We start from the raw sequence: 20924 nt of genomic DNA on the forward strand, positions 1-20924 counted from the left end.
AGATATGATATGCAATCTTAGATATGATATATAATCTTAGATATGATATGCAATCTTAGAATATATGATTTTGTAATCTTAGAGATTTAATTTGTAGATACCATTTAATCTCAGCCGTTGATGTAATTGATCTGTACCGTTGGATTTGGGGAGGCTCAACTATAAATAGAGGCCTCTCCCTTCATTGTAAAAAAAAAGAGGGGGAGAAAAGAGGAGGAGGAATAAAAAAGAACGATTGGCAGTTTTTTAAAGGTGGCTTACTATTTTTTTCTTTCGATTATTTTTTTTACTTATTTACGATTTTAAAAAAGGGAGAAGGTGATACCACTGTGAATTTTATTTATTTTTTTATTTAGCCCCTCCGCCTTTAAATGTCTTTATAATTAGGTTTTTTTATTTTTTTAAATTCACTCTTTAATTTATTTTAATTTCAATTTAATCCTTCTTGAATGACACCGTTTTAGAGGAGAAGGGAAAATTGCCCTTCCAAATTCTTCTATGTAATTCGACGTTCAATTTGGTCCTCCAGACTTTATTTATTTGGGATTCACCTGCTTTTTACTTGCTACCCAATTTAGTCCTTTTTCCATATTTTCTTAAAATAAGTATTTCTAATAATTTTTTTATAAAATTATTGTTATTATTATATGTATATATACAAATATGTTTATTTTGTATGTATTTATACCTTAAAACTAATATATTTTTTGTATACTTTTAGACACATGTTTTATTAATTTTGATATTATTTTAATTATTTTAAACTTATATATTTTCATGGGTACATGTATATTTTTGTTTATTTCAATCATCTGTCTATTAATTTAGGTTTACATGTTTTTATCATGTCCATTTATTTGATATTTTGCAGCCATTATTTTATTTATTTGTTCATATATTTGCATTATTTCTATGCTTTCGTAGTATTTATTATTGCATTATATATCTAATCTAGCACAACATTACATTTTTTACTCGATTTTTTTTAAAAATCAAACTTTTTTAAAATGGATATTCTTTTAATCAAAATAAGAGCTCATTATTGGGAATTCAACACGTTGTGTCCTAACGTATTGGATGTGACGCATTGATTTCTCGAAATGAAGATTTTTAAAAATTGTAAAGGAAATATTCCTAGTTTGGGATTCTAAAGGAATCGTGCCCTAACGTATTGGGTGTGATTTCTTAAATCTTGGATAAGCGGATGTTCTTTAAAGTAAAGGAAATATTTCGAGTTTGGGATTCTAAAGGAATCGTGCCCTAACGTATTGGGTGTGATTTCTTAAATCTTGGATAAGTGGATGTTCCTTTAAAGTTTTATTGTACAAGTATTTTGGCCCAATTCATTTTTGGGGGAAAATTAGAATGCTGTGCTCTAACGCATTGGGTGTGGTATCTTCTTTCTCTGAAATAATAAGGGTCTTAATATGTAGCCTTTTAAGTTTTGCTAAAGATTACGCTTTTTTCAAATTCTCGACCTTAAGACACTAATTAATTAACTAGGTACCAATTTTGGGCGTTACGAGGTGCTAATCCTTCCTCATACGTAATCGACTCCGGATCCGTTTTCTAAAACTCGTGAGACCAAAGCCGTTTTTTTAGGTGATCCAATCACACCCTAATAAAGATTGGTGGCGACTCCCAATTTTAATTTTTTAAAAACTCGACAACCTAAAACATTGTTGTTTTTCAAAAGATGGTTTCGACAAAGGAGTTTTATTTTTTCATAATGTTTTAATTTGTAAAAAATATAATTTTTTATGTTTTTATTTAAAATATGAAAAAAATTACTTTTTTTACTTAATGACCAAATTGAAAAAATTTGTAAATATTAAGGGCTAAAAAGTTATTTTACATTCGACACCATTAACTTTAACGGCAAAATTAGACGGAGAAATTAAGATTTCTAAATAAAAAAAAGTACAAGGGCTCAATATCTCAAAACTAAAGTATAGGGATTAAATTTTACATTTCAAAATTGTACAGGACCTTTGGCATATTTAAAACTACATTAATCCTTTAATGTTTACAATTTTTGTTAATTGGGCCTTTATTCCTTTTTGAGCTAAATTTAGCTATTAATCTTTCAAAACAATCAAATTACTTTTTTTAAACAAAATGTTGACTAAAAAATAATATTTTAACAATATTAGCGTGTCAAACTACATGTACTTCATGTTAACATGGCACTATTTTTTTTAAAATAAATCATAAAAATTCAAAAAGTTAGCATGAAGTACATGTAAATTGCTATGGGGTTGTCGTGTTTAAAAATTTAATGTTTTAATCTTTATTTTTGTAAAAAAAATACAAATTGACTATTTTGGAAAGATTGACGATCAAATTATTCCTTTAAAAAGTTAATGGTTAAATTTAGCTAATAATAATAATAAATGTCAAATTGACTTTAAAAATTAAATTTCTCATTAAGGAGAGATCCACTTACACCGATATAAAACTACTTTAAATTTACACATTTTATATCTCTTTGTATAATTTCTATTTTAATAATTGATTTTAAAATAAAGATAGATTAGGACAAACAAAACCTAATGTAAATTAAAGATTTAAAAATACTACCAAAAGAGAAGCAACAAAAGTTGGAACTATAAAAGAACTAAAGAAGTCTCTAATTTTAGATATTCAGAGTGCTCACAAGATCAAATACTGACGGACAAACTCATTTCCTTAACTCTGAATAGAACAATATCTCTTAATCTCTAATCTTCTTCTACTAACATTAATTAAATATTGCTCATTTAATATGGTTATAATAATTTAATTATTATTTTTATAAATAAATTATAAAAGGTAGCATATTAAATAATATAATAACTCTATTTTATTTTTCATGACTTTAATATATGTTGATATAAAGATGAGAAAGTGGTGAAGATGGTTGATTCACTCCTAGGGTCGTGTATATGGTGATTGGAGATATAAAGAGGGAGAAATGGGAACCTGAGTCTGGTGAGGGAAGAAGGTTGTGTTCCACCTCTTCTTGAGCTACTAACCGTATATACAAATCATCTCTTGTTTTGAAGTGTCATACGGTGATTTGATATTAATGGGTCAAAGGTCAGAAGCCAATAACTAAATGCTTCCATGCTAGGTAGGTTGGCGTTATGATAACTTTAAGTGGTCTCACTTGCATCTTAAATGGTTCAACCTAACTTTGTAAGACAACTAATGAGTGAATCCATTTATTAGGCAAATAGTTAGTTGATGAGAGCTACCGCGAGGAGTTGTTTGGGCTGTGATTGCTTGCAGGGTCCTAGCAAGACGTAACAATGTGATTAATGGATATTCTCTTACTTTTATGTTCTGGAATAATCTTCCAAAATATCTTTTTTAAAAATTTGTAACCATTTTTATCGGGTTGGATAAATTTAATATAAAAAATTCAATGCTAGACTTTCATTTCATGGCATTCCATGCTTAAAACAGAAAAAATCTGAGTTGAATCTTAAAATATATATATATATATATATATATATATAAACATTTACTTGGGCTAAATGGAGAGATATTTGGGATAAAATGAAAGACTTTAATAAAATAGAACAATCTTATTCATGCCATTACCGGTGCATTACCATAGGATCATACCCGACAAATAGGCTATAGCCTACTAAAAAACATTGTTATTGTCCAAAGCTAATAACATGAAAAACAACGAAGAAGATGTATCAAAGTTGATAGCCAACTACTACAACAATAGGAAAGTCCTTATTTTTGCGTTCCAAAATGGATCTTCACTCACCACTCATCGAGTTCTTTCAAGATGGGAACCATATGCTTAGGATCCAAAGGTTTCGATCTCAATGAACACATCAACACTAGCCGCCAAAAATGCCTACCTTCCACTTTCTTCCGAGCAAGCTGTGACCCCCAGCATCTAACAATGCACCCCTATTTCATGAATCAGCCTTGTTGCCTGTTCATCAATAATAATAAAAACCAAATGATCACACATGTTGATTCTACACAAAACATGAAACACTTGTCTTTTATATGTAAGGTTACCTCAAAGCTATTTAAGACAAGAAGAATCATATCATGAGACTGAATTTGGTACCAGAGGCAACGAGGCCGATTGCATCCTTGTTGTTGTCAACACCTTGAGCTTTAACCCCATAAGAATGAGGAAGTCCCTGTTCCTAAGAACAATTTCAGTAAGTAGTTGTAACTTGTGTGCTAGTCATCCATTGTCCCAGTTATCCTTGTCCGATGCTTGATCGCCTAAAGCTAAAGTTGGTGCCACTGATTTCCTGAGATTAAAACAAGTTATTGAGTAACAAGAGCAAAAACCCAATGTAAGATAACACCAAACCCAATGTAAGACAACACCAAACTTAATTACCTAAACTACAAGAAATTAAAAATCGATTTACTCAAATTGTTCACCAATGGAGAAAAAACAAAGAGTATCTATGCCTATGCCTTAAAGAGGCAATGTTGTTGCTCACTTAATGTTAGCAAACAACTTGAAAACTGAATCAATGTGAAAACAAGAGGTTACATATTTAAGTTTATATAGTGAGTGAAGGGTTAACAATTTTGGATATACCTTCAATGTTAAGTGAACTAATTTGTAGATTGAGACAAAAAAATAATTACATGTAAAGGTATTGGATTCCCAGGAAAGTGTTTATTGTTGAGAAATATTGAAGCAATGCATAATCTAGAACCGAATTTTCTCTCTCTGTTATTAATTGGATTTATTTATTAGTATATGAATATTAAAGGCTGCCTAACCAACTACTTTAGATCAATTAACCGTGAGAAAACATGGGAAAAGATCCTTTCCATGTAACTCTCAATAGGCTTTCGGTATGATGGAATAATATCAACAAGGGTTGAGAGGGCAACCTGTGCAACTTTATGGGTGGAGATCATCCAAGTGCTGGAAAAACAGTTTCCTTACCTTCTCGAAGTTTTGAATCACTTCCTGAATACCTTTTGGGCCTTGTTGCAACAATGACCGGAGATAAGTAAAAGCAGCAACCTTGGCAGACCAATCAGAACTAGGACTGAGCCCCTTGCTTAGGGCATCATTCAGAGAAGCTGGACCTTCAACATAACTTGACATCTCTCCAAGTGACGACTGATTATCATCAAAACTCTTCTCCTTGCAGCAGACATCCGCCCAGCTACATGCTTTCTCAATAGTGGCCTCTGGAAGTTTGGAACATAATTGTTTTGTAAATTCCGAGAGTTTACATCTCAATAGTGGATTTACATCTCTATAAGTTTTGGAGAACATTTTGTTTCACATTCTAGCAATTGATCGTACTTGTAAAGTTCACAATTAACTAGTCATCATCATCAAATTTTAGAAGGGCTCAAACAAGTATAAGAAAAAAGTAAATAACATCGAGGTTTAAGAATTAGCTTTCCCACATAAGGTCATCTTTCCAGATTACCCTATTATGCAGAAATATGAGTCCATTAAAAGATACCAAGTGAAGAATCAACCATGAAGCAGTCATGTTTCTAAGAAAGAAGCCAATCATTATTATCAACTTACACATTTAAACAAAGGGCTAACTGCATAACCGTTTACAACAACCATCTAAAGATATCAAACAATAGAAGCCAGTCCAAATATAGATACCTCACTCATTGCATCTGCAACACAACACCTAATTAGATCCTCGTATAAAACCAAACCATATTGCACCTCAAGTTATCCCAACTGTAACAGCCCGATTTCGACCCTAATCAGACATAGTGGTTTCAGGACCACAAGTCTGAGTCGAAAAAAATATTTTAATATTATTTTGTGTGTTTATTATGTGAGAATTTGATTGTGTGGAATTTTCATGTTTTAATTTTGTCATTTGAGTGATCGATTAAAGAAAATGGGCTTAATTGCGTAAAAAGATAAAAAGGCTAGTTAGTGTGTAAAGTGTTAAATTGCTAATGTCTTTTTAATATGGATTTCTTAATAGGTTATTAGTCCACTATTACGTGAGTGGGTGGTAATGGTCAAGAATGACCTTGTATTATAAGGTATATAAATTTATAAACAAAGGTTAAATAAGTAAACTAGTAATATGTTAATATATGTTAAATTATATCAAAATATAATTCATTATTCTTCAGCTTCTTATGACCGAAACTAAAGAAAAGAAAAAAAAACATAAGCTAGGTTCGGCCAATTTACAAGCTTGATTCAAGGTTAGTTTTGTTTCGGTTTTTGATAATTTTTACGTTTTTGAGATCGTTGCTTCGAATACTTCAAAACCCATGTCTTAATTTTGTGAATTGATGATGATTTTGAAATGTGTCATTGATGAATGTTTGAGTTTTATGATGTTAGTTGATGAAATATGAAATATATGTGTTAGATTAACATGTTTTGTTTTTGAATTTTTGGTGAATTTGAGTAATTAGGGCTAAATTGTGAAAATAAATTTTTGAAGGACTAAAATGTGAAATAATTGACATACAAGGACCTATATGAGACTAAGGGATATTCGGCTAAACTATAGTGTAATTAATTTGAGATATTTTGTGTTTTTGTATAAATTGGACTAATTTGTAAAGAGTGTAAAATGTTAGGGGCAAAATTGTAATTTTCCCATTCATGTGTTTTTAGGCTAAATTGAATAGAATGGTGTTTAAATAAGCTTAATTTGAATATGTTTAGATCAAGAATTAAAGAAATCGAATTTGGATCGGGGAAAGACAAAAGTGGTTGAGTAGCCAATTTAACTGTCGACGATATCCGAGGTAAGTCTATAAGCACATAAATGTCGTTAAATTTGATATTATATATATGTTAAATGATGAATGAAATTTTTGTGAATATAATTGTGTATGGCCGAATGTATATTGAGCAAAAGAGCGATATTTTGAGCTCGAATCAATCGAGATATGTTGTCTGAAAGTCCCGTACGAACCCTAGGAATAGATAGGATACATATGTCATGACATGGGATTTTCGATATGTGATATCGTGTAAGACCACGTCTGGGACGTTGGCATCGACTTGTGTTTACGTGTAAGACCCTGTCTGGGACAGTGGCATCGATATGTGATTACATGTAAGACCACGTCTGGGACGTTGGCATTGTACGAGTTTTCCGACTATCCGCGTGTCCTTTTTAATTCCGAATGGTTCAACGGGCAATACGAAATAAAGACTGAATGTGAAGCTAAATTACAGATTCAGGTATGTGTTAGTTATTTGTTTACATGGAAATAAGGTAAGACGATTATTTGAATTGATAAAAGTTCTTATTTTGATTATGAACTATGTGATAACCTACTTGAATATATAAATATGTATATGATTGATTATGTTAGGCCATAAGGAATATGTATATGAGGTTCAAATGTGAATTGGTAGTAAATGATAATTTGAATTTGATATTATGCATATTCGACCTTGGTAATAAAATGTTAATATGTAATTGTCGATAATTATATTTTTGCTTATGACTTACTAAGCTTAAATAGCTTACTGTGTGTATGTTAGTCTTCGTTTTATAGATTTTGGAAGTTGGTTATGAGCTCGGGGATCGTCAGAGAAGATTATCACACTATCGACTCCTCTCGGTATTTTGTAAATTTTGAATTCGATCTTATGGCATGTATAGCGTAGCTGAAATGCTTGAATTTAGATTATGTAATATTAAGCCATGCGAAAATGGCTTAATTTTCTTGTTTGTGTTCGGTTTTGGGCTGAATTATGGTTTAAGCATACTTTAATCATGGATTAGTATTTTATGGTTAGTATTTATATGGTAATGTATATATATATATATATATATATGTGCATGGTGATTTCATTCAAGTGTTTCGGTAATTATGTGGTTGAAGTAAGTAAGTTTGTTATATTCATTAAGATAAGTAATGTTTAGTTAAGTGTCTAGGTTTTGTATTATATATGAAATATATATGATTTGGTTGGATTTAGTAGTTAAGTGAATATAGGAGATGATTTATAAATTGAAGTATGCTTGTAAATGTTGGTGATTAATTACGTTTGGCTTATTGATAGAGTAAACGAATGTATATATATTCAAATGTGTATTGATTAGGATTTATGGCTTAGTATATATATAATGGATTAATTTATTTATATAAAAAATCGAATATGTGCTGTCCAATTTTGTACATATGTTGTCAAATTTTGATGTATAAATGCAGTCCAATTATATATGTATATGCTGTCAAATTTTTATGTATAAATGCAGTCCAATTTTGTATATATGCTGTCAAATTTTGATATATAAATGCAGTCTAATTATATATGTATATGCTGTCAAATTTTGATGTATAAATGCAGTTCAATTTTATATATATGCTGTCAAATTTTGATGTATAAATGCAGTCCAATTATATATGTATATGCTGTCAAATTTTGATGTATAAATGCAGTCCAATTTTGTATATATGCTGTCAAATTTTGATGTATAAATGCAGTCCAATTATATATGTATATGCTGTCAAATTTTGATGTATAAATGCAGTCCAATTGCTGTATATATGCTGTCCAAATTTTGGTGTGAAAATGCTGTCTAGTTTAGTATATAAATGCTGTCGAAATTGATGTATAATAGTTGTCCAAACAAGGTAGACTACCTATGTTGTAATATGTAGTATAGTTAGTAACTTGAAATGAAATATGTGTACAAATAAATGTTTGGATATATGCTTGAATTATGATATATAATCATATATGTTTGGAAATGTTCTAAGAATTTGAATGATATTAAATTTTGATTAGATAAATGATAATGATATGGTTGAAATTTTGAGACATGGTTAGTATATGTAATTTGATTAATGATGCATGTTTGATTTTAATTGGTTATGTGTTTATATATATATATGGAATGAAATTTCGTGGTTGAGTTAGTATAATTTATAATAATAAAAAATTTTGAGTTGGGTTTTGATCTGTAATGCCTCGTAACTCTAATCCGGCGACGGACACGGGTTGGGGTGTTACACCAATAGTTAACGAATTGCTTGACTTGTTTTCATTATCCCTACTGTGTCTCCGAAGAGACACCCCAACTGTTAAAACATGAACTTCAAACTAGAAGCCTAAGATTCTAATCTTGGAAAGGGTGTTAAGTCACATGTTTAAGCTGCTGCCACTCATCTATTTTTCTGTTTTGTTTGAATAATTTTCCTTGATTTTAGGAGATAGTTACCAGATTTATTTGCTTATTTTTAGATCTAATCTCTATTTTTAGTTATGGATACTAGTATATAAGTATTGGAGTATTCAATAATAGAGTGTATTCAAGTCTTCAAGTTTTATTCTAATCTAGAGCTTTCTTCTTAGCTCTTCAATATTTTTTTTACTAGCAAATTTAGTGTGTAAACACCAACAAATTGGTATCAAGAGCTTCTTTCTTGAGGGATCTGTGAGGTTATTCGAGTGATTTAATGAAAGGAGAGTCCAGTTTTTTAGTCATGGCACCACCAGTCTTCGATGGAGATAATTACCAGATATGGGCTATACGCATGAAGACTTACCTGGAAGCTTTGGATCTTTTGGAAGCTGTAGAAGAGGACTACGATATTCTATCACTTCCAGCAAATCCTACGGTGGCACAGATTAAAACACAGAAGGAAAAGAAGACGAGGAAGTCAAAGGCTAAAGCTTACCTGTTTGCAGTCGTGTCTCATATGATATTTACACGGATAATGTCTCTGAAGTCAGCAAAAGCAATCTGGGATTACCTCAAGGCAGACTATGCAGGAGATAAGAGGATTCGTGGAATGCAAGTGCTGAATCTAATCAAGGACTTTGAATTACAAAAAATGAAGGAGTCAGAATCAGTAAAAGAGTACTCTAACAGACTTCTTAGTATTGCCAACAAGGTGAGGTTGCTTGGATCCGAGTTGAGTGACTCGAGAACAGTGGAAAAGCTACTTGTAATTGTTTCAGAGAAGTTTGAAGCCACTATAACCACTCTGGAAAACACAAAGGACCTGTCGAATAACTCTCTTGCAGAGCTCTTAAATGCTTTGCAAGCACAAGAGCAAAGAAAGGCCATGGGACAAGAGGGAGTGGTAGAAGGTGCCTTACCTTCCAAGCATCAAGATAACAGCAGGTATAAAAAGAACAAGAACTTGAAGAACTAGCCAGCAAATGGAGAGAATTCATTCAGCAATTACCAAAAGGGCAAAGGAAGAAACTCAAAGAAAACTTATCTACCCTGCCAACACTATGGAAATAAAGGTCATTCACCATTCAAATGTTAAAGAAGACCTCACGCCAAATGTTCCAAATGCTACCAACTTGGACATGAAGCAGTGATATGCAAAAACAAAAATCAGGCGTAAGAGGCAGATGCTCAAGTTGCTGACCAAGAAGAAGAAGATCGATTGTTCGTGGTCACTTGTTTCTCAAGTAGAGAATCAAGTGAGAGTTGGTTGATTGACAGTGGTTGTACTAACGACATGACATATGACAAGGAACTCTTTGAGGAATTGAGAACTACCGAGATTAAAAGGGTGATGATTGGCAATGGTGAACACTTGGCAGTGAAAGGAAAAAGGCACTGTAGTTATCACAAGCTATGAAGGTACAAAAACCATTATAGATGTTCTTTTTGTGCCAGAGATTGATCAAAATCTTTTGAGTGTTGGCCAATTGTTGGAAAAAGGCTATAAAGTGCTGTTTGAAAATAAACGGTGCTTAATCAGGGATGCTGATAGCAGAGATTTGTTCAAAGTCAAAATGAAGGGAAAAATTTTTACTCTCAATCCAATAGAGGATGAGCAAATGGCCTTTAAATCCAAAGTAAGTGTCACTGAGATTTGGCACAAAAGACTTGGGCATTTTCATCATCAAAGACTGCTTCAAATGCAGTCAAAGAAGCTAGTGGAAGGGCTTACTGATCTTGAAGGTGATCTGTCCTACTGTCGAGCATGCAAATTTGGGAAACAGCATAGGCAAACATTTCCTAAGCAAGCCTGGAGAGCTTCGAAGAAGTTGCAGCTTGTTCATACTGATCTTTGCGGGCCTCAAAGAACGTCATCATTAAATGGTAACCTCTATTACATAACCTTTATTGATGATCTAACAAGAATGTGTTGGATTTTCTTTTTGAATCAAAAATCAGAAATTGCTGGTGTATTTTGGAAATTCAAGGCTAGGTTAGAAAATGAAAGTGGCTGCATAATTCAGATTTTAAGATCTGATAATGGCAATGAGTACATTTCAGAAACTTTCAATCAGTTTTGCTAAGAAGCTGGAATCGAGCATCAATTAATAGCACCATACACTCCACAATAAAATGGAGTCAGTGAGAGGAGAAATAGATCCATAATGGAAATGACTCATTACATGCTTCACGAAAAGAATCTTCCAAAGAGTTTTTGGGCAGAAGCAGCAAACACTGCTGTGTTTTTACAAAACTGGATTCCAATAAAGGCTGTGAAAGATCAGACGCAATTTGAAGCTTGTTATGGATATAAACCATCTCTAAAATTTCTTAAAGTGTTTGGCTGCTTGTGTTTCACTTACATTCCACAGATCAAGCATGACAAGCTTGACAAGAAGGCAGCAGTACTGTCTCCAAAGCTTATAGAGTGTTTCAACCACAAACTGGACGCATTATTGTGAGAAGAGATGTTCACTTAGTGGAAGATGAGCAGTGGAGTTGGGAAGACTCAAAAAAGGCAAATCAGACTTCAAGTGTGCCAAAACACTTGACCACTATCAGCATGCTAGAGGAACTTGAAGATGAAGAATGGCAGGATGCGTTAACAGATGATACACCTGTTAGAGGTACAAGGCTGTTCTCTGATATATGTCAGAGATGTAATGTGGCTATTTGTGAGCCTACAGGTTACCATGATGCAAAAAACAGTCGACATTGGATGGCTGCAATGAAGGAGGAGCTCTCAATGGTTAGAAAAATAAAACTTAGGAGCTGGTTGATAGACCTCTTGACAGAAAAATAATTGGAGTGAGATGGGTGTTCATGACTAAGTTAAATCCTGATGGCTCAGTCAACAACTTCAAAGCAAAGCTAGTAGTCAAGGGATATGCTCAAGTGGTTGGAGTTGATTATTCAGACACGTTTGCACCGGTTGCTAGGCTTGACACAATCAGATTGCTTCTCGCTCTTGCTGCTCAAAAAAACTGGAAAGTGTTTCAGTTGGACATCAAATTAATATTCCTCAATGGATTTTTACAAGAAGAAATTTTTGTTGAAAAACCTGAAGGCTTTGTGGACAAAGAAAATAAAGACAGTGTGTACTTGCTAAAGAAGGCATTGTATGGCCTAAAACAAGCTCCACGAGCTTGGTACAGTAGAATTGATGATCATTTGGTTGGTCTCGGGTTTAAAAAAGTCAGTCTGAGCTCACTCTATATGTCAAACATGAAGGTACAAAAATTTTAGTCATCTCTCTTTATGTAGATGATTTGTTAGTTACTGGGAGTAATCTTGATCAGATTGATCAGTTCAAGTTGGAGATGAAGAAGATCATTGAGATGACAGACCTTGGCTTAATGACTTACTTTCTTGGAATGGAAATTAAGCAAAGTCAAGACGAAGTGTTTATTTGTCAAAAGAAGTATGCAAAAGAAATACTTAAGAAATTTCAGATGGAAGATTGCAAGGCAATGAGTACGCCTATGAATCAAAAGGAGAAGCTGGTCAAAGACGATGGAGCTGCCAAAGTTGATGAAGTTGAATTCAAAAGCTTGATAGGATGTCTAATGTATTTGACAGCTACCAGACCTAACATTCTAAATGCAATAAGCATTCTATCCAGATTCATGCATTGTCCAAATGAGAGTTCAAGTTAATTGGTTTCTTTGACAGTGATTGGGGTGGTTCAAGTGATTACATGAAGAGTACTTTTGGTTATTGTTTTTGTCTTGGATCAGGGATGTTTTCTTGGAGCTCGAAGAAGCAAGAAATTGTAGTTCAATCCACTGCTGAAGCAGAATTTGTTACTACGACAGCCACTATAAATCAAGCTCTCTGGTTAAGAAGATCCTAACTGATTTGAATCTAGAGCAGAAGCAAAGCACAGAGATCTTTGTTGATAACCAAGCTGCTATTGCAATATCTAACAATCCAGTGTTTCATGGCAAGACTAAGGACTTTAACATCAAACTGTTCTTTGTACGAGAAGTGCAGAAAAATGGTGATGTATCTCTTTGTTACTGTAAATCTGAAAATCAAGTTGCAGATATCCTCACCAAACCATTGCCACTTAGCAAGTTTGAAAGCTTCAGGAAGAAACTTAGAGTTTACAGCATCTAAACAAGGAAGAGTGTTAAGTCACATGTTTAAGCTGCTACCACTCATCTATTTTTTTGTTTTGTTTGAATAATTCTCCTTGATTTTAGGAGATAGTTACCAGATTTCTTTGCTTATTTTTAGATCTAATCTCTATTTTTAGTTATGGATACTAGTATATAAGTGTTGGAGTATTCAATAATAGAGTGTATTCAAGTCTTCAAGTTTCATTCTAATCTAGAGCTTTCTTTTCCTCTCTTCAATATTTTTTTTACCAGCAAATTTAGTGTGTAAACACTAACAAAGGGAAGGTATTTACAGGATAGGAGAGAGCTACTTGTTTTTTATAGCTCAAGTCACATATACAAGAAAAGGAATTAACTAAAAGCATCCATACACCGTGAATGGAACCTAAAAGTGCTCTATGAATTCTCAAATATCTACATATAAATCATCCTACAAGTTAATGGTATAAAATTATGTCTTCTATAAAGGATCAAGCAACTAGTTGCATATCTAGTCATGCACAATTTCTTCCATTTTCTTTCGTGTGCCATTAATTGGATTTAGTTATCTATATATATATATATATATATATAGCGTTTTGACTATCATTTGTTATATTTCTTACAATTGTTCGAGTACAATAATATCTTTTGATATTTATATTTTTTTAGTTTCCACAATTCATTATAATTCTTTTAAATTCAACAATCAACCTTTATGTTTGTACATCCACTAACATTATGGGCAATGTTATTGCTCACTTGCTGATAGAAAACAAACTTGAAAACTGAATCAATGTGAAAACTAGAGGCTAAATATTCAAGTTTATATAGTGAGTGAAGGGTTTACAATTTTGGATTTACATTCCATGTTCAGTGAACTAATTTGTAAATTGAGATAAAAATAATTAGATGTAAAGGTGCGATATTATGAGGAAAGTGTTTATTGTTCAAATATGTTGAAGTATTGTGTAATTTAAAATTAGATTTTTCCTTTATGTGTCATTAATTGGATTTATTTATCACGATTCATATATATTTATTATAATGTAATGCGTTTTGACTATTGTTTGTTACGTTTCTACAATTGTTCGAGTACAATAATAACTTTTGATATTTACAATATTTTTTGTTTCCATAATTCATTATAATTCTTTTAAATTCAACAATCAACCTCTATGTTTATACATCCATCAACATTATGAATTTGACATACTTAGTTAATATTTGCTACATTAAAAATTGTTATGGTAAAAGAAACTAAGAAGCTATATGAAGTTAATGTATGACATTCTCACGAAATTGTTTATGGTTAATGCATAATCTAGAAGTTGGATTTTCTTTTGGTTTTATTGATTACTGTCTGTATATATTTATTATACGTAACACATTTGACTATTGTCTGTTATATCTCTTACAATTTTTCAAATATAATATAAACTTTCGATATTTACAATATTATTTGGTTTCAAAATTCATTATAATTCTTTTAAATTCAACAATCAACCTCTATGTTTATACTTTTATCAGCCTTATGAATTTCACATGCCATAGCTAATATTTGTTACACTAAAAGAATGTTATAGTAAAATAAGCTAGCATGCTATATAAAGTTATGTGCCTATGTCCTCAAATTTTGTTTACTATTACTCACTTGTCCAATTTAATCAAGGAGAGATTATGAAATAGGTTAGATTTTGAGGATAGTCTCTGTACTTATTGATTTGTACAGATTTAATTTTTTTAATTTTATTTACTCAAAATTAATCTTTCTATCTTTCGATTTGCTCATATTCAAATTGTCCATTAACTTTTGCATTAACTCTATTGAAAAATTAGGTACAATAAAAATTTAGTCCCACAACTTTTACAATTGTTATTAATTTGGCCCTATTTGATTACAACATGAGGATAATAGTATTACAATTCCCTACTTGATTTCATTAAACAAAAACACTCATTCTCCAAAAACACAGCAAAAGAACACAAAGATAACAAAGATTTATTGAAAAAAAAAAAACAAAAACAAATCACCCCTTAAATGTATTCACACAATATACCAAAAACAAAAACACAATAGTAAGAAAGCCTAATTTATCTACATCGTGACTGCCTAAGAGTAGCTTTGATTTGGAATAGTCTCTTACCTCTCCATAGGCGACGTTAGTGTTTTTTCTCACATTGCAGGATTGGTTACAAGCGAATCCGACTAAAGCCTTTAATATTCAATTATTAACGTGAATTGGGTCACTTTGTATGGGATAGTGTGTTGGTGTACATTGAAATATCGAAACTTACTAGTGTTTGGAATAGGGAACTTTAGCAGAAAGGATGTGGCTGCACATGCTGGAGGCTACGAGTGGAACACGAAGGTTGCAGTCCTTGACTAATCGAGTATGGACACCATCGAAGGAGGGCTAGGTGAAGTTCAACTCTGATGGGTCCATGAGAGGAGGGGGAGCGCAGCTGCTGGAGGTGTGTTGTGGGATCACTGTGGCAATTGGTTGTTGAGCTATTCTCGCTTCTTGGGAACTTGTAATGAATTCGACATGGAGCTTTGGGGACTTGGGACTGCGTGCGATAGCATTGAGGCGGTGCGGCTGGTTACGACAGTTCATGAAGGTAAAAGTAGTATTCGGCTTATGCGGGATATAAAGTCCCTGTGTGAGTGATCGTGGGAGGTTTCATTCAAACATGTTTACGGAGAGAGGAATCAATTGGCGGATGGAATGGTGAAGCTGCTACATGGACATGGTTTTGGATTGCATCGGTTTAATTCCCCTCCATCTCAACTGATCAGCGTTTATCAGCATGGCTATTTAGGCCTTTTGCATGGGCAATGAAGTCATTCATAGTTTTTAATTTCTATGTAACTTATTGAACTAATAGTTAAATGCAAAACAAGACTGGAGAAGTCAACGAGACATCCCAACTGTTAAAACATGAACTTCAAACTGGAAGCCTAAGGTTCTATTCTTAGAAAGGGATTTTCTCTTACGTGTTCCTTAGAACAATTAGTTGTCGCTTGCGTGCTAGTCTTCCATTGTCCCAGTTATCCTTGTCCGATGGTTGATCGCCTGAAACTAAAGCCAGTTCCATGGATTCCTGAGATTAAAACATGTTATTGAATAACAAGTACAAAAAACCAATATAAAACAAAATCAAATTTAATTACTTAAACTACAAGAAACTAGAAACTACTTTGCTCAAACTGTTCACTAATGGAGAAAAGAAAGAGTATCTATGCCTATACCTTGAAGAGGCAATGTTGTTGCTCACTTACTGTTAGCAAACAACTTACAATTGAATTGATGTGAAAATAAGAGGCTACATATTCAAGTTTATATAGGGAGTGACGAGTTGACAATTTTAGATTTACCTTCTGTGTTCAGTGAACTAATTTGCAGATTGAGACAAAAAAAAACTTTGATGTAAAGGTATCGAATTCTTAGGAAAATGTTTATTGTTGAGATATGTTAAAGCACTGCGTATCTAGAAACTGGATTTTCTCTTCTCCGTGTCATTAATTGAATTTAGTTATCAGTATTTGTATATATTTATTATAAGTAACATGTTCGAATATCATCTTTTATGTTTCTTACAATTGTTTGAGTACAATAATAACTTTTGATATTTACGATATTTTTGTTTCCATAATTCATTATTATTATTTTAAATTCAACAATCAACCTCTATGTTTATACATCCACCAGCATTATGAATTTCACATGCTTAGTTAATATTTGCTACATTAAAAATTGTTATGGTAAAAAAACTAAGAAGCTATATGAAGTTAATGTATGAGATTCTCAAGAAATTGTTTATGGTTAAGATATGTTGAAGTAATGCATAATCTGGAAATCGGATTCTCTTGGTTTTCTTGATTACTTTATATATATATATATATATATATATATATATATATATATATATATATATATATATATATATATATATATATATATATATATATTATATGTAATACGTATTGACTATCATCTGTTATGTCTCTTACAATTGTTCGAGTATAATAATAACTTTTGATATTTACAATATTATTTGGTTTCGATAATTCACTATAATTCTTTTAAATTCAGCAATCAACTTCTATATTTATACTTTTATCAACCTTATGAATTTCACACGCCATAACTAATATTTGTTACACTAAAAGAATGTTATAGTAAAAGAAGTTAGAATGCTATATAAAGCCTTTACAATCGTTGTGTGCCTATGTCCTCAAATTTTGTTTACTATTACTCACTTGTCCAATTTAATCAAGGAGAGATTATAAAATAGGTTAAATTTTGAGGATAGTCTTTGTATTTATCGATTTCTGCAAATTTAATTTTTTAATTTTATTTACTCAAAATTAACCCTTTTATCTTTCGATTTGCTCATATTCAGTCTATCTATTAACTTTCCATTAATTCTGTTGAAAAATTAGGTATAATAAAAATTTAGTCCCACAACTTTTATAATTTTTATCAATTTGACCCTATTTGATTACAACACAGCATAATAGTAGGACAATTCCCTATTTGATTTCACTAAACAAAAACACTCATTCTCCAAAAACCCAACAAAAGAACAGAAAGATTACAAATATGTATTAAGAAAAAAAAAAACAAATGACCCCTCAAATGCATTTACACAATATACCAAAAAAAAAAACGAAAAACACAATAGTAAGAAAGCTTGATTCATCTACTTCGTGACTGCCCAAGCGTAGCTTTGATTTGGAACGGTCTCTTACCTCTTCATAGGCAACGTTTGTGTTTTTCTCTCCCATTGCAGGATTGGTTACAAGCGAATCCGACTAAAGCTTTTAATATTCAATTGCTAACGTGAATTGGATCATTTTGTATGGGATAGTGTGTTGGTGTACATCGAAACTTATTGGTGTACATTTGACCAACGTTTTTCCAAGTACTATAGGAACGACTAAATCTATCTTAAGGAAACTGTATTTTACAGTTCTCAACGTTTCATAAAATCTCTATTCTTCCTTTTCATTTCAACTTTTGTTAATAGATTTTATTCGAATTGTTAGACAAAACACGTTAGCGAAACAAAATAGATAAATATAAATAAATATTTATATATATAATGACATATAAATAGAACAATTTATATTTAATTTTCGAAATACAAATAATCAAATAAAATCGTAACAAAAGTTAAAATAAAAAGGAAGAATAGAGATTTTACGAAACGTTGAGGCCTGTGAAACACAGTTTCCTTAAAACAGATTTGGTTGCTCCTACGGTACTTGGAGAAACGTTGGTCGGATATCTCCCAGGATACAACAACACAAAGATCAAAGCAGCAGTACCTTTGTAGTGATCAACAAACAAACGATACATTTTTCTATCACCGGAATGTTTGAGAAATACAGAGAGGAAAAGAATAATTTTGAGAGCAACAGAATTTCGGTTTGAGAAAATATCAGAATGTGTAAAACCCTTCAGAAAACATAGCCTTTTATAGGCATTGAGAATGTTGGAATTTTGGAAAATATCCCCAAATATGCCATTAAGGAGCTAATAAATGAATTTGATTTAATTGATTGATATCAAAAAAATAAGATATTGTCCTTATATAACCAGATTATGTCTGCTGAGGAAAAAATAATTTCGTGTTTGTCTAAAATATCCATAAGCTCATTTGGGGCCCCACAAATGGCTCAAACATTTCATGCCACTCACGTCGTGTGCACCTCAACCCCATCGAGTTTAGATCTGCACCCCCTTGTTTGGGAGGCAAGATTCCAAACTTAATTATTCAATCATTCTTTAAGAGGGTTTCCATATATAAACACATTTTACACTTGATATTTAATTAATGTGGGATCTAAGCCTTTACTTTTTCTCAACAAATATTTTCAAGTAGCTTACTTTGAGCATTAATTTCTCATTCATCACTCAACCGTTTTGAGCGTATGATATATTGTTGTAAAATTCTCATGGAGTAGAATATGAAACCATAATTTTATGATTCAACTCTCCATCTTTACCTATTAAGAATATGCCTCAAAGTTCCATAAAAATGAAAATTTTCCAACATATAATATATACAATTAATATGGGTTAAGTAATTAAGTGATTTTGGATTGTTATGGAACTTTTAATTTGTTTGAAATTTCTTATCTTTGAAGTGTTAGGAATATTTAAATTGTTTTGAAATTGTAATATTTAATTTGTTTGGATTGTCATTTTAACTACTTTTATTAATTTACATTTATTTATTGTTTATTATGATTAAATTTTATTTAAAATTAATTTCTTGGCTTGATTTTATATCATTTTGCATATTTAGATTTGGATTTTGTGGATTCAAATATAGATTTTTACTGATTCAAATATCCGCATATGATTGAAAATGTTAAATTTAGATTTTCTGCAGATTGTTATGAAACTTCTAATTTCTTCAAAATTCTTATGTTTAAGTTATTAGGTATATTTAAATTGTTGTAAAATTATCATGTTTAATTTGTTTGGATTGTATTTAATTACTTTTTCTCATTTGCATTTATTTATTATTAACTATAAATAAATTTTATTTAAATTTATTTTTTATTTAATATTATTTTGTGAATTCAACATGTGATTGAAAATGTGAAAATCAGATTTTTTGCGGATTCAGATATCTGAGAGATAGTGATATTTAATTCGGATTTGGATAGTATTACCCGAATAATTTATAGATAATTTGCAGATTCAGAATTTTAGGCAGATTTACGGATTCAGATTCGGTTATTTCAAAAATTGTAGAGATATCAAACCCGCTATCATTCCTAAACAAAGGAAGAGTATGGAGGAGAGTGTGGTGGTAACAACAAAGGTCGATTCATCCGATTGAGGTGGCAAGCCAGAGATTGCAAAGAGTGGAGGTGGAGAAAGTCTAAAGATTGGATGCCAAAGATAAAACAGAGTATAGGCTAGTATATTTGAAAGTCGATCCATTCTTTATCGTCTTTGAGGGTATTTATAGATGGGTCTCGTGTTGAATGATGTTAGTGCATGGGACTTGCCATCAAACCATCATTATGGGATATGTAGGGCGAATGTCTTCAATGGGGCGAGGATGTTTATGACGAGGCGGATCTTGTCATTTATTTTGATTCGGTGGTACGAAGTAGTTGAACTCATGTTGGGGTTTGGTGACCAAGAAGACCATGTTCTTAACAGAAGATAGGAGCTTGGAGGAGCTGATGGCTAACCTCCTTGAATGGCTACCTCCTACTTGTCTGGATGGTTAGGATGGGAGGTGAAGCTTCTGGTGACCTTCCAGTCGATAGCTAATGGAGTTTTCCAATCTGCCACACGTCTTCATTCTTGGGGGAGGTATAACACTTTTTTTATACAAATTTATTGAATTGAGCTCTAGAATGTCAGAATTTTTATCAATTCAATTTTTTACCGATAACTTTAATGATTAACCATTAAAATAAAACCATTATCGTTTTTAATTTTTTTTTTGAGTTATTTTTACCACGTGTCACATTAAGATTGTGCCGCGTCTTCTTTAAATTTATTAAAAATCATAATAATTATAAAAATATTTTATAGACAAATAACCTGAAGGATAGTCTAATAAATCTAGAAAGTTGAGTAGGGAGTCAATAATAAATTCCATTCAGAGCTTTCAAAGACTCAATGAATGGGATTAAAACTATTCGGCCAGA

Source organism: Gossypium raimondii, chromosome 5 (assembly GCF_025698545.1).
Source record: "Gossypium raimondii isolate GPD5lz chromosome 5, ASM2569854v1, whole genome shotgun sequence".
NCBI lineage: Eukaryota > Viridiplantae > Streptophyta > Magnoliopsida > Malvales > Malvaceae > Gossypium > Gossypium raimondii.